This window comes from Myotis nattereri, assembly GCF_964212035.1.
Source record: "Myotis nattereri genome assembly, chromosome: 11".
Classification (NCBI taxonomy): domain Eukaryota; kingdom Metazoa; phylum Chordata; class Mammalia; order Chiroptera; family Vespertilionidae; genus Myotis; species Myotis nattereri.
The window spans coordinates 9,628,096-9,643,628 of NC_138086.1; positions in this window are offsets into that span (position 1 = coordinate 9,628,096).

A 15,533-nucleotide genomic window follows, 5' to 3' on the forward strand; every position below is an offset into this window, starting at 1 on the left:
ACAAAACACTGTTAGGGTGGGGACAGGGTTGAAACAGAACCAATACACAGGGAACTGGCAGCCAAATTAGACATTTCATAAAATCATATATGCATTTCAACTTAAATAACTATATAAATTAGTCTGTCATGCAGATTAAATTCATAGTAAAGGTAATAAGTACTACAAGGATTCGGAGAAGAAAATACTGGACTGGTCTTGAATCAATTGCCAGTCTTCAAAGATGAGGTACCATTTGGGCTGAGAGTAGGTTATATTTAGTAAGCAATGAAAAGAAAAAATAAACATACTAGCTGATTAAAGGGTGAAATGAGTGGAGGCAGATTTACTCAAAAACAAATGAAATATGGGGGGCATGGGACCCTTCTAAAACTTGTACTCTATGTTGTATTCATAATTTATTTCCCTTCATTCCTCTTTTTCTTCTCTTCTCCCTGAAGAAGAACTCCCAAGTTGCATAAGCTTTATACCCAACAAAATATCTAAGTTTCTCTCTTAAAGAACTGAATTTGATGGGGGAAAATGATCTTTTGGTAGGGAAATAAATGAGCTAGTTTTCATTTAGCAGAAGGTTCATGTCAAAGTGGCCAGGGAAATGACTGGAAGTACAGTGCTATAGAAGAATGTGTCTTTTCCCATCAAAATCCGTATGTTAAAATATAATTCCCAATAAGATAGCATTTGGAGGTGAAGCTTTTGGGAGATAATTAGGTCATGAGAGCGGTACCCTCATGAATGGAATTAGTGCCCTTATAGAAGACACCCCAGAGAGCTCCTTTTCCCCTTTCATCCTGTGAGGACAAAGTAAGAAAAGTATGAACAAGGAAGTGGGCTTTCACCAAACGGCAAATAAGCCTGTGCCTTCATCTTGTTTTTCCAGCCTTCAGAATGGTGAGAAGTAAATGTCTGTTTATAATCACCCAGTCTGTAGTATCCTCTCATGACAGACTGAGTGAACTAAGAGGTTAGGACCAATTTCATGCATCATTTCTTTTCACACTAAAGTACTAAATCATGTGAAAATCAATCCATTGTGGAAGGAGAAACCACTAAAGATTTGAACAAAATGAATATTTATTAATTCGATTATTACAATATATAGTCATGTGCCACTTAATAATAAGGATGTGTTCTGAGAAATGTGTCATTGGGAGATTTTGCTGTGCAAACATCATAGAGTGTACTTATACAAACTTAGATTATATAGTCTAGTGCATACCTAGGCTATATGGTGTAGTTCACTGTTCCTAGGCTACAAACCAGTACAGCATATTAGTGTACAAAACAACACAAGATTAAATCAAGCAAGAAAGAAAATTATGAAGTCAATAGACTTTATAAACACAAAATGTTTGAGGCTACTGGCATAACCTGGCATCTTGTTTTATGGCAATTTTTCATCAGTTGAAAGAATATACTCTAGTCATAAAAAGTATAGTATAGTAAATGCAGAAACCAGTAATATAGGAATTCATTATTATCAAGAATTATGTACTGTAATTGTATATGTTATGCTTTTATATGACTGGTGGCACAATAGGCTTGTTTACCCCAGCAGCATTGCAACACGTGAATATTGAGCTATGATATTATGACAGCTACAATGTCACAAGGTGGTACGAATTTTTCAGTTTCATTATAATCTTCTGGGATCACCACTACATATGTGGTCCATTTTTGGCCAACACGTCATTATGTAGTACATGACACTACCCTCAAGACTGATCATCATGTACCTCTTCTAAGGTGTGCCAAAGGTCATACAGTAAGGAAATGGTAGCACTGGGACCCTAAAATACATTTTTCTATTATATGCATGTAGCATCATCTTCCTATCCACGCAATAGAAGAGTAGGAAGATGAATCTGGCCCTGAAGCCAAAATAAGGTAAGTATGAGAAGAGGAAAGAAGGGACTATCAGGAAGCAGAACAGCTCTCCATAGACTGGGATCTAAAGAATTAGGTAATATGAAGCATCAAAGCCTTTCCTGTTCTTTGGGAAACAATAAAACAGGCAAGAAGATTGTGAACTTTCAATAAAGCAATGCTTTATTGTTGTACAAAGCACTCTATGTTAGAACCACCCAAATTATTGCAGTATTCAACAACAAAAAAGACAAGAAAGGAGAAAAAATAAGTTTACATCTTAGTTATGCCTAAAATGTCTACTTCTTGATTTTTAACTATAGAATATGTAGTGGTCTCTTTTTAATACTGTAATACAATATTACAGTGTCTCCAAATCTTATTTGATATTTCTGGTACTTTTTTTGTATTATAATTAATTTTGAATGTGTTTTTCTAGCGTTTAACTTCCTGGAGGGCAGGGTCTGTGACAGACATTTTTCACAATTTATATCCTAAGAAAGCAGTATAGTGATTAAAAGTGAAGGCCTTGGAGTCACTCAAAACTGGGTTAAAATCACAGCTCCATCTCTACCTGACTAGGCTTAGGCAAGGTTTCTGTGGGGTTGCTTGTTTGTTTGTTTTTAGTAAGTCTGTTTCTATTTGTCCTTACCTTACTCATACAGTTATAATAAGGAATAAATCAAATGAGCCATGAAATGTATAGAGTACAGCTAAAACTCACTGTGTATTCGAATTTGTATAAGTAATATTTTCCAGATAAACAGACCAATAACAGTAAAGGGGATGCAAGCTGAATTGCAGAGCACAAATACAGTCGGAATTGCAATGATACAGTCTTAATGCAGAATTATCAGCATTTCATCTTCTCCAGGAAACTTCAATTCTTGCTCTTAAGACCTTCAACTGGTTAGAGGAGACCACTCACATTACGGGGGATCACATCTTCACACCTTCACAGTAACATCTACACTAGACTTTGACTAAACAACTGGGCATGAGAGCCTAGCCAAGTTGACACACAAAATAAAGCATGATGCTATTATTAATCATGAAAAGAGCTGACTTCCTCACAATTGCTTGAAAACAGTGCTTTCTCAGGCCTGTGTCTCCTTCACAGACCATCTCTCTCTTTATCCTGGAACGATTTTCCCCTACTTCTCTGCATGGCAAGCTTGTACCAGTCCTCTAGGTCTCAGGTAGTTCCTTGGATTATTATTTTTATTATAAAGTCAGGTTTTTAAAAAATTATTTTTATTATTGAAAGTATTACAAATGCCCCTTTTTTATTCCCTATTGACACCCTGCACCCTGCATGCCCCACCCCAGGCCTTTCTTAGAGTCTTTACTAAACTTTTATTGCTACTTCAGGGAATCCCTCATAGTCAAATAGTGCTTTGTGTCATCCTCTGGAAAGCAAAACTATGTAAGTTTAAATTGTCCTTTCCTGTGTTGATAGTCTCAGCATGTAGTATAGAATAAAAATTTGAATGTTTGGATGAATTTTTCAGTGAACATTTGAATAACAAATGATGGAAAGAAGAAGGAAGAAATGAAGAAGGAAAAAAGAAAGCAAAGGTATATTAAATTATTTCTACAATCTGCTCTTGGACATCCTTAGATGCCCAGGATATTATTCACCCTTCTCATTTGATTCAAGGTGATGAAACATGATAAACTATTTACCTATAATTCTCTTAAACTTGAGAGCTAGGCAATATATATGCTTATATGCAACATAAGTATTGCATATAAAACTATCACAGAGCTAAAGATTTTTATGGTAGAATTTGAGATTAAGCTTCAAATGGATTGAGCCTAGAAATTTTTAAACCTTCTTTTGTTATTACCTTTTTAATGAAAAATTAGGTAACTCTAAAATATTTTAGCATATCCCAGCCTGTGTTACATGTCTTTATCAAGTCCAGGACGCCATATCTATCTTATCAATGCCTTCAGGTAGATAAGTCCTGGATATCCTACAAGTAAGAGGTCATGAAAACCATTTTCTAGAATGATGTTATTATGTCTCACATGAAAAGATATCACTTATGGGTAGATAATTCATGTTGCTGCCTTCTAAATGACTAAACGTCCTCAGCCGCTTTATCTCCTAGTCACCTCCTCTGCAATCAGTTTAAGACATGATTTGCTATTGGACTATGTGGAGTAGATGATGATACATGAGAAATCAAAAAAACTCTAACATTTATAGTTCCAAAGGAGTTGGCACAATATGCAGAATGTGGGCACTGCATAAGAAGGCTTAGAGGGCCCTTGTTTAAAGAGGTTGATCCACACTTGAAGATAAGGCAGTTGAGGTATGTTTGGGTGAGCATGCCCGGTAAGCAAACATGGCTACGCATGGACAAAGCACGTTAGCACTCTATATATCATGACATAATTAAAGATGCAAGTTTTATCTTAGAGAAATAAATGAGGAGAAGTTGACAAGCAAGTAGAATTTTTTGTTGCTTTTCTTTTAAACTTAAAACTAAGTTTTAACATTAATATCATTGCAATGATATTTATGTGTATGTTTTATTTAAACAATACTCTCCTTTTAAATCTTTGTTATTTTCTCTGAATTCTGTTGAGGTGATTTAATAGAACTGTTATACAGGGCTGTGATACAGATAGAGGAATCCTGACAATTATTTGAGGGCCTTGGATAGCACAATAGGATGGGGAGAGAAGCGGGGACTGGAGAGGGGGAGAGAGAGAGAGATTGTTAATGAGCCAAATTAACATCTGACCACTTGGTAGGAGTCACCCAAAAGAACACTGCAAGTTGATTTTGTTAGTAAGCACTTTATTGCAAGCCAGCCAGCAAGGAGCACACTGGGGATCATTCCCAAAGTAGTGTGACCCAGCGAACAAAAGGCTGTGGGATACTATAGGGCTAGTTGCTTACATTATAGCAGGCTGAGGTATGTTTGAGGTGAGCATGCACAGGAAGCAAGCATGGCTACACATACATTGCATGTACAGAAAATGGCAAATTAGCCTGGCATTGAACTGAAATTTTAATATTATAATGAGGGCATAATAAGAAAATGTAACGCTGAGGCCACTGAAGGCGTCTTCTGTCAGTTTCAAACTGTCTTAGTGGTTTCTAGGAGCTTTAGGTAGCTTCCTTATCTTTACTTTCTGGTCCTAAAAGAAAACATATCAGGCAAAGATTGTTAGAGTTAAGCAAGCCTAGTAAATGTTTAAGTACTTACGTAGGCTTTCTCCAAGTTCTTAACATTTTGGTAGAAGCTAGGCAGGTTTAAGACGTTTTCTTCTCTGAATCCACAGAATAAGTATCATAAATATATGACTTGATATTTATGATACATTAACTTTATATTTCAGTTGTTTTGGCGCTTTCCAGTATTTTTATCTGAAGTAAATTCATGTTCTAATTTTGTTAATTATTCATTGGAATGGCAGTCTGCCTTTGCATAAAATGTTGTTATTTATTTCAGAATTTGGGTTGTCAGGGTCATTTTGCATATGGATTAGGTTTGATTTAGTTTTTGTTTTTTTTTTCCTTTGGTTTGATATTCTTTTTCTTTCGTAGCTTAGATCTTGGGTACCAGACAATTCTTTATCCTTTGTGCATCATATGCATAAAATCATAATTCCATTAGCTTTCTTCGTGAGCTTAAAGCCCTGGGCATAATCCACAGTAAGGCTGGAACTAGGTAACTAAGTCCCTCCTACCTACTAGCTTCTGGCTCAGGAACCCAAAAGGCATTTGTGTTTAACCTCTTTCTTATTTGAATGTATATCCCTTTTCTGGCTCAAGATGTTTGGTTTGCTTTGGAGCCAGGTTTTGTGTTGCTGTTTCATTTTCTTTTTATATTTTATCTTTCGCTCTTAAATGTTAAGGTCAGGAGGTATTTCACAACAGCTACCAACAGAGCCATTGTGGCCAGATGTCCCCAGGGGGCAGCATGAAATGAAGGAAAACCCGGCCACCAGCCAGCAGTCAGGGGAAGAAAGGTCCTGATCGACCCTAATCGCTGGCCAGCCCTAGGGGCCCTACCCATGAATGACTTTTGTGCACGGGGCCTCTAGTTTATAATAAAGAAGCACAGCAAGTAGAAATAGAGTGATCATACCTCAACATAATAAAGGCCATCTATTAAAAACCTACAGCCAAAATCATACTCGATGGGCAAAAACTGGAAGTGTTTCCCTTAAGATCAGGAACAAGGTAGGGGTGTCCGCTTTCACTACTATTATTCAACATAGTACTGGATTTTCCAGTCAAAGGAATCAGACAAGAAAAAAAAATGTATCCATATTGGAAAGAAGTAATACTGGAATTATATACTGATGGCATTATATTGTACTTAGAAAACTTGAAAGGCTTTACAAAAAGATTTCTAGATTTAATAAATGAATTCAATGAAGTAGTAGGATACAAAATTAACATATAGAAAATGATGGCATTTTATACACCAATAATGAACACTCATAATAAGATAATTTAAAAATAATTCCATTTATCAGCATAACAACAACAAAAGATGATACCTAGAATAAACTTAACCAAGTAGGGAAAAGACCTGTACACAGAAAACTATAGGATATTTAAAAAAGAAATAGAGGGAAATACAAAGAAGTGGAAGACCATGTTCATGGATTAGAAGAATTAATATAATTAAAATGTCCAGTCCAGGCAGTGCAGCTCAATGGGTGAGCATAAACCTATGAATCAGGAGGTCATGGTCCAATTCCTGGTCAGGGCATACACCCAGGTTGCGGGCTCAATACCCAATAGGGGGTATGCAGGAGGTGGCCAATGAATGATTCTAACCCTCACCATTTGTGTTTCTATCTCTCTCTCCCTATCCCTTCCTCTCCAAAACCAATAAAAATATATTTTTTAAAATCAGAAACCAAAGAGGTGAACTAACAACTGATACCACAGAAATATCAAGGATTGTAAGCAAATACTATGAACAACTATATGCCAACAAGTTGGAAACTGAGGGTGAAATTGACAAATTCCTAGAAAAATACAATCTTCCAATACTGAATTGAGAAGAATTAGAAATCCTTAATAGTCTGATAACAAGTGATGAACTTAAAGCAGTAAAAATAGATAAAATTAAATATCCCAGCAAATAAAAGCCCTGATCCGACACCTTCACAGGGGAATTTTACCAAACATTCAAAGAAGAACCAACATTTATCCTCCTGAATCTATTCCAAAAAGTCCTATAGGAAGGAACACTTTCAAGATTTTTTTTACAAGGTCATCATTATCCTACTTCCAAAACCAGATAAAGACATTACAAAGAAAGAGAATTACAGGCCAATATCCCCAATGAACTTAGATGCTAACATCCTCAGCAAAATATTAACAAATCACATCCAGCAATATATTTAAAAGATCATACAACATGACCAAGTGGGATTTGTTCCAGGGATGCAAGACTGGTACAATATTCATAAATCAAGAAATGCCATACATCACATAAACAAATAGAAAGGCAAAAATCACACGATAATATCAATAGGCACAGAAAAAGCATTGGGCAAAATCCCAAACCCGTTTTTTTTTTTTTTTATAAAAACTCTCAGCAAAGTGAGATTAGAGGGATCATACCTCAACATAATAAAGACCATATATGACAAAAACACAGCCAACATCAGTGGGCAAAAAATTAAAAAATTCTCCTAAGAACTAGGAAAAAGACAAGGATGTCTACTTTTAACACTCTTATTCAACATAGTGCTGGAAGTACTAGGCACAGCAATCAGATAAGAAGATGAAATAAAAGGCATCCAAATTGGAAAGGAGGAAGTAAATCTGTCATTATTGCAAATGACATGATATTGTACATAGATAACCCTAAAGACTCCACCGCAAAACTACTAGATTTAATAAAAGAATTTGGCAATATAGCAGAATACAAAATTAACATCCATAAATCTATGGCATTTTTATACACCAATAATGAGCTCTCATAAAGAGAAAATAATAAAACAGTCCCATTTACCATTGCAACAAAACATTAAGATACTTAGGAATAAAGTTAACTGAGGAGGTAACAGACTTGTACTCAGAAAACTACAGGACATTGAAAAAAAGACTAGAGGAAGATATAAGCAAGTGGAAGAATATAACTTGGTAGAATTAATATCATTAAAATGCCCATACAACCTAAAGCAACCTATAAATTCAATGCAATCCCTATTGAAATACCAACAGCATATCTCACAGATCTAGAACAGATATTCCAAAAATGTATGTGGAACCAAAAAAGACCCTGAAGAGCCACAGCAGTCTTAAAAAAGAACAAAGTCAGAGGGATCACAATACCAGATATCAAAGGCACTGTAGTTAAAACAACCTGGTATGAGCACAAGAACAGGCATAAATGCACAGAACAGAGAACCCAGAATTCAACCCAAGCTGTTACTCTCATTTAATACTTGACAAAGGAAGGAAGAGCATGCAATGGAGTAAATACAGTCTCTTCAATATATTGTGTGGGGAAAATTGGACAGGTACATGTCAAAAAAATGAAACTAGACCACCAATTTATATGACACACAAGAATAAACTCAAAATGGATAAAAAATTTAAACGTAGATGGTGAAACCATAATAATCCTAGAAGTAACCACAGACTCTAAAATCTCATACATCTCTCATAGCATTGTGTTAGATGATGCATCACTTAGGGCAAGCGAAACAAAGGGGAAATAAACAAATGGGACTACATCAAAATAGAAAGTTTTTGCACAGCAAAAGAAGTGAGCAACAGAATGAAAATGTGGATCACTCTATGGGAGAACATATTTGCCAATGATACATCTGATAAGCAGTTAATTTACAAAATATATAATGAACTCATACAACTGAAAAAAGGAAGGCAAAATCCAATTAAAAAATGGGAAAATTAACCTGAATAGATAGTTCTTCAAATTAGACATACAGATAACCAAGAGACATATGAAAAAAAATGCTCAAAGTCACTAATCATCCGAGAGATGCAAATCAAAAGGACAATGCAGTACCATCTCACACCTATCAGAATGGCTATCATCAACAAATCCACAAATGACAAGTGCTGGTGAGGATGTGGAGAAAAAGGAACCCTCGTGCACTGCTGGTGGGAATGCAGACTGGTGCAGCCACTGTGGAAAATAGTATGGAGTTTCCACAAAAATTAAGAATAGAACTCACATTTGACCCAGTAATCTCACTTCTATGAATATATCCCAAGGAATCAGAAACATAAATCAGAAAGGATTTATGCATCCCTATGTTCATAGCAGCACAATTTACAATAGCTAAGATTTGGAAACAGCCTAAGTGCCCATCACCAGGTGAGTGGATTAAAAAAACTGTGGTACATCTACACAATGGAATACTCTCCTATATAATAAAAGGCTAATATGCAAATTGTCCCTTCAACCTGGAGTTCTACTGGGAGTTCAACCAGTTCGACTAGAGGACAGGGCCAGCCCTGCCCCTGATTGACCCCCCACCCTGATCGAGGCGGGCCAGTCTGGACCCCACCTTGCATGAATTTATACACCGGGCCTCTAGTGCTGCTATAAAAAAAGAAGGAAGTCTTACCATTTGCAACATCATGGATGGGCCTGGAGAGCCTTATGCTTAGCAAAATAAGCCAAAGAAAGATAAATATCACATGATATCACTCATTTGTGGAATATAATGAACAACATAAATCAATGAACAAAAATAAATCCAGAGACATAGAAACATCAAACAGACCATCCAACCTCAGAGGGAAGGCAGAGGAGAAGGGGTAAGAGAGCCACCAAAGGACTTGTATGCATGCATACAGGCATAACCCATGGACACAGACAGTAGAGGGGTGAGGGCATGTGCTGGAGGTGTGGGAGTGGCCAGGGAGAGGTCAACGGAGGAAAAGGAGACATATGTAATACTTTAAACAATAAAGATTTTTTTTTTTTTAAAGAACTATGTGAAAGACTAATAATAGAAAACCTTCCTAACCTGGTAAAGGAAATAGACAAACATGTCCAGGATACATAGTCTCAAACAAGATGAACCCTAAGAGGCCCACACCAAGACACATCATAATTAAAATGCTAAAGATTAAAGACAAAGAGAGAATCTTAAAGCAGCAAGAGAAAAGCAGTTAGTTATCTGCAAGTGAGTCCCCATAAAACTATCCGCTGATTTCTGAATTGAAACTGCAGGCCGGAAAGGATTGGCAAGAAATATTAAAAGTGATTAAAAGCAAGGACCTACAACCAAGATTATTTTATCCAGCAACACTATCATTTAGAATTTAAGAACATGTAATGAGATTCCCAGACAAACAAACGAACAAAACAAGACAAAACACTAAAGAAGTTCAGCACCACCAAAACAGTATTACATAAACTATTGAGTGGTCTACTTTAAGGAGAAAATAAGATCTAAAATATGGATAATAAAATTGCAATAAATACATATCTATTAGCAGTTTAACCTAAAAACTAAATGAAAAAAACAAAATAGAAATAGAGTCATGGATACAGAGAACATGTTGATGGTTGCTAGATACGAGGGGTTAGGGAGGTAGGTGACTAAGGTGAAGGGATTAAGAAGTACAAATTGGTAGTTACCAAATAGTCACGGAAATGTAAAGTATAGCAGAGGTAATATAGTCAATAATATTGTAATAACTATGTGTGGTGTCAGATGAGTACTGGATATATCAGATGATCAGTTAGTTATACAAAGTCTAACCACTGGGTTGTAAGCTTGAAACTAATATAATATTATATGTCAATTTTATTCAAAAATAAAAAATTATTTAATGTAAAAAAGAATAACTTTATTCTAGATCTCCCCATCCTCTTGGATCAACTGTGTTTAACTGTTCCTCTTCCTTTGAACCTATGATGTTCTTTCCTTAGGCACCTAACTCCAGCTGTATTCCTTTATGGTAGAAGAAACTGGTGGTATAGGCTAAAATAAAATTGTCTGTTCATTATCCAGACGAGAACTCAAACAAAATAAAAAATAACATACAAGTTCAATCTTATTTGAAGTTTAAGTGATCTATTCCACTTCACTTATCTCCTCAACTTTTGTTTGGACTCCTGGGTCCCTCTAGTGACCACTTCTAGCAATGGTAGACAAACTTCCGTTACCTTCTCTTTTCCCTTCAGTTTGTTCCAGGGGTCCTCAAACTACGGCCTGCGGGCCACATGTGGCCCGCCGAAAACATATATCCGGCCCGCCGGGTGTTTTTGCCGCCACTGTGTGCATAGGAATTTGTTCATAGTTTTTTTTTTAAACTATAGTCCAGCCCTCCAACGGTCTGAGGGACAGTGAACTGGCCCCCTGTTTAAAAAGTTTGAGGACCCCTGGCTTAAACCTATTGTCTAAACTCCCCTCTTCCCACTTTTCTTCTCAGTCACCAAAGAGAATTGTTGCCTCTCATCCATGGAGATTCTGATCTTAGCTTACAGCTGTCTGAGTGGGCTATTTAAGACCCAAGCAGATAACATGGCTCCCGTAGGTTACTAACCTATACTAATAAAAGGGTAATGTGCTAACTAGACCGGAAATCTTCTGGACATCCATTTGGATGTCCTTCTGGACAAAGCCACTGTGGCGAGGGCTGAGGCAGAGGTGGTTGGGGCAATAAGGCCGACAGGGGAGGGAAGTTAGGTGTGATCAGGCCGGCAGGCAGAGGCGGTTAGGGGTGATCAGGCAGGCAGGGGAGCAGTTGTGGCATCAGGCAGACAGGCAGATTGGTTAGGGGCGATCAGGCAAGCAGGCAGGTGAGTGGTTAGGAGCCAGCAATCCCGGATTGCAAGACATCCATTAAGTGGTCCCAGATTGGAGAGGATCCAGGCCAGGCTGAGGGACCCCCACCCTTTCACAAGTTTCATGCACCAGGCCTCTAGTCAATATATATATATATAAAAGCCTAAGCAACTATTATGACTGGTCAACTGAATGACTGGCCGCTATGACGTTCACTGACCACCAGGGGGCAGATACTCAACTCAGGAGCTGTCCCCTGGTGGTCAGTGAGCTCCCACGGCCAACCTCCCGTGGTCCCTCCCCACGGTCAGCCGGCCCCGATCTGCCCTGATCGGGACTGGGAGAGATGGCCCCGATCGGCCCCTGTGGCCGGCCAGGCTGAGGGATCCCACCTGTGCACAAATTCATGCACCGGGCCTCTAGTAATAAATAAAATATCTGTCTTGTCATCATGCTTAAAGCTGACTGAACAGTTTCCTGTGTCTCTGCCTTAGCTGTGACTAAGACATGAGTGTCTTAAATATTTCCCTGAGCAACTATGAATAGGTCCTCCACTAAGGAGAAATTTTTATAACACTTGGTAAAACTAAAAAACAAAACAAAAAAAAAAACCTCAAACAGCTTCTATGAATTAAAAACTCAGGGAGATTACTGCTTAATCATTTTATATTCACTTGGGTGTATAGTTAGAGAGCAACCATAAGCTACAAACTCTCTGAACAAATAATATTTGAAAAATATTTTTAAAGTAAAACTAGAGGCTCAGTGCACAAATTCGTGCATGAGTGAGGTCCCTCAGCTTGGCTGGCCATAGGGGCCAATTGGGGCCATCTTGCCCAGTCCAGAGGGAGAGACTGTGGGAGGTTGGCCAAAATCGGGCTGGCTGGCCAGGGGGAGGGACTGTGGGAGGTTGGACAGCATGGGAAGTTGGCTGTGGGAGTACACTGATCACAAGGGGCAGCTCTTGCATTGAGCGTCTGCCCCCTGGTGGTCAGTGTGCATCATAACAACCAGTCGACCGGTTGTTCGGTTGACCAGTCATAATGGTCACTTAGGCATATATATATATATATATATATATATATATATATATATATATATACACTAGAGGCCCAGTGCACAAAAATTTGTGCACTCGGGGGGGTCCCTCAGCCTGGCCTGTGCCCTTTCACAGTCTGGGACATATCGGGGGATGTCCACCTGCTGGCTTAGGCCCTCTCTCCAGGGTATCGGGCCTAAGCTGGCAGTCAGACATCCCTCTGGCAGCCCTGGAGCCCTTGGGGGATGTCCACTTGCCAGCGGGGAGCAGGCCTAAGCTGCAGTCAGACATCCTTAGCTCTGCTGAGGAGGTAGGAGAGGCTCCCGCCACCACTGCTGTGCTGGCAGCCATCAGCCTGGGTGGGAGCGCACTGACCACCAGGGGACAGCTCCTGCATTAAGCGTCTGCACCCTGGTGGTCAGTGTGTGTCATAGTGACCAGTCATTCCCAGTCGTTCTGCTGTTAGGGTCAATTTGCCTATTACCCTTTTATTATATAGGATATATATATATATATATATATATAGACTACGGACCCAGTGCATGAATTCATGCACCTTGAAAGGAACTGTGGGCCATGAGGCTGTAGTAGGCACAGGAGCAGGTCTCAGCCCATCCTCCACACCCCGACCTGACCCATCCCACCATAGCCCCACTCCTTTGTCTGCCAGCACCCCCACTCCTGCCACCTCCGTTCCCATGCACTGATGAGGCCAGGTCCGCTTGCACCCGCTGATCATGCGGAGCGATTGGGGCTGGCACCAGCAGTAGGTGCAAGCGGGGCCATCACTGTCAGTGGGTGCTAGCGGTGGCTGCTGCCTCCATTTCCCCTCAGGAGCAGGGGGAGGTAGAGAAACCCTCAGGGGCGATCAGGGCCAACAGCCAAAACTCACACCTTCTGATGGCGCCGAGCGATTGGGAACCGTGCCAGGCACTGGCAGCAGGTGTGAGCAGTGGCATCAGCATTGGCTGCGGGTGTGAGCGGGGCCAGTGCCGGCAGCAGGTATGAGTGCAGGGCAGGACCGCGGCGTGCAGGAGCAAAGAATTTTCAGTAACCACCAGAGGCTTGCCCCAATGACAGCAAACAGCACCCACCTTGGTCTGGCACCCCCGCTCACCTGCTCTACCATCCCACCATGGCCGACGCCCGCCATGTTCCACACATGCCCCCTGGTGGCCAGCGCACATCACAGAGACCGGCTGTTCAGTTGTTGGTTGTTCCCCCATTCAGTCTATTTGCATATTAGCCTTTTATTATATAGAATTATATAGGATAATGATTTTTTAAAAATATATTTTATTGATTTTTTTTATAGAGAGGAAGGGAGAGGGACAGAGAGCTAGAAACATCAATGAGAGAGAAGCATTAATCAGCTGCCTCCTGCACACTCCCTACTGGGGATGTGCCTGCAACCAAGGTACATGCCCTTGACCAGAATCGAACCTGGGACCCTTGAGTCCACAAGCTAACGCTCTACCCACTGAGCCAAACCCGTTAGGACAGGATAATGATTTTTGAGACACATTTTAATGAATGTTTTAATTAAGAAGAAACACTGTAATAGTTTTCTCTGGTTTTGTTGATCTGCAAATGAGAGAAAAAGAAAAAGTTGAACTATAAGGTCATTGTTATTCTTCCTAGTCCTAAGATCCTATGATACTAAAATACCTTAAGTCTTTTGCTTAAACACAAGCAAAAAAATCAGAGAGTCTAATGTATTTAGCCTATTTATTTTTTTCAATTATTATTTTTTTTTATTTTGGACTGTTGAAATGAATTACTATGTAATAGCTTTTTATATTATGTAGTAGCTGACTTTATTAAAATTTACCTTATGATTTCTGGTGAACATTTGCCCATTTTGTGAAGTTATCATGTAATCTGGCATGGTAGATGCCTCATATTTAGAATAAATTTAGAACCATAGCCATATTGCAGGTCATAAGTAACATGTTTTGACAAAGGAAAGGCTAAATGTTTATTCTTATTTTATTAAAAGTCATATATTTACAGCAGGCAAGCAAGGTGCTGAGACTATTATATGTTTTGTAACAAACTCATCACATTGGCATATTTTTTTCCAACTGGAACTCTATACTAAAAAGCTCTATTCAGGATATGAATAAATATCTTAGCGGATTATTTCTAATGTAAATGCACATATAAAAAGAAGCTTTTTTCCATCAGGACAACACTGTCTTATATCAAATATAGTAATAAAATTTTTTCTAAAAGCTTCCATTGAAAATGGAGCCTTTTTGCTAATAAGCAGCTAGTGCTAGTAGAATGAAAACCCAGCTATAATGGTACAAAAAAAGTTCATAATTATGCTGATATAAACATGATAATGTTTATATGTCTAGAACAAAAGTATATCATTTTATTACTGATATGTGTTAATGACAGTCCACTTAGAGATATATTTTTAAAAAAGTATATGTGGTTTTAGCTGCATGGCTCCCATTAAAGTTAAAAAAGTGTACACCATTTTGAAAAATTATACCAGAGGTATCTAATATGGCCTTTTAAGACAAACCCATACTAATCCTTGTACTTTCCAATAGCTCCAGTGTGGTAGAATAAAGCAGGCGAATTTGAAACATTTTTCTTTAAAAAAGTAAAAGCTATCCATTTAAGAATCACTGAGACAGTTGACTTACAGTGGGATTCTTTTTCCCTGGATTCCTAAGTATTAGTGAAGCTACTTTTAATACAGTTTAATAAGAATAAATCATTTTTTTCCACTGGTAAGAGTTGCTACAATATTTTAGAAATGTGAATATTTGTTAATTTAGATCTGCATATTTTTCTCTGAGATTCTACCTTATACCAAAACACTGTTCTAAGGATGTAAGTATAACTGCAA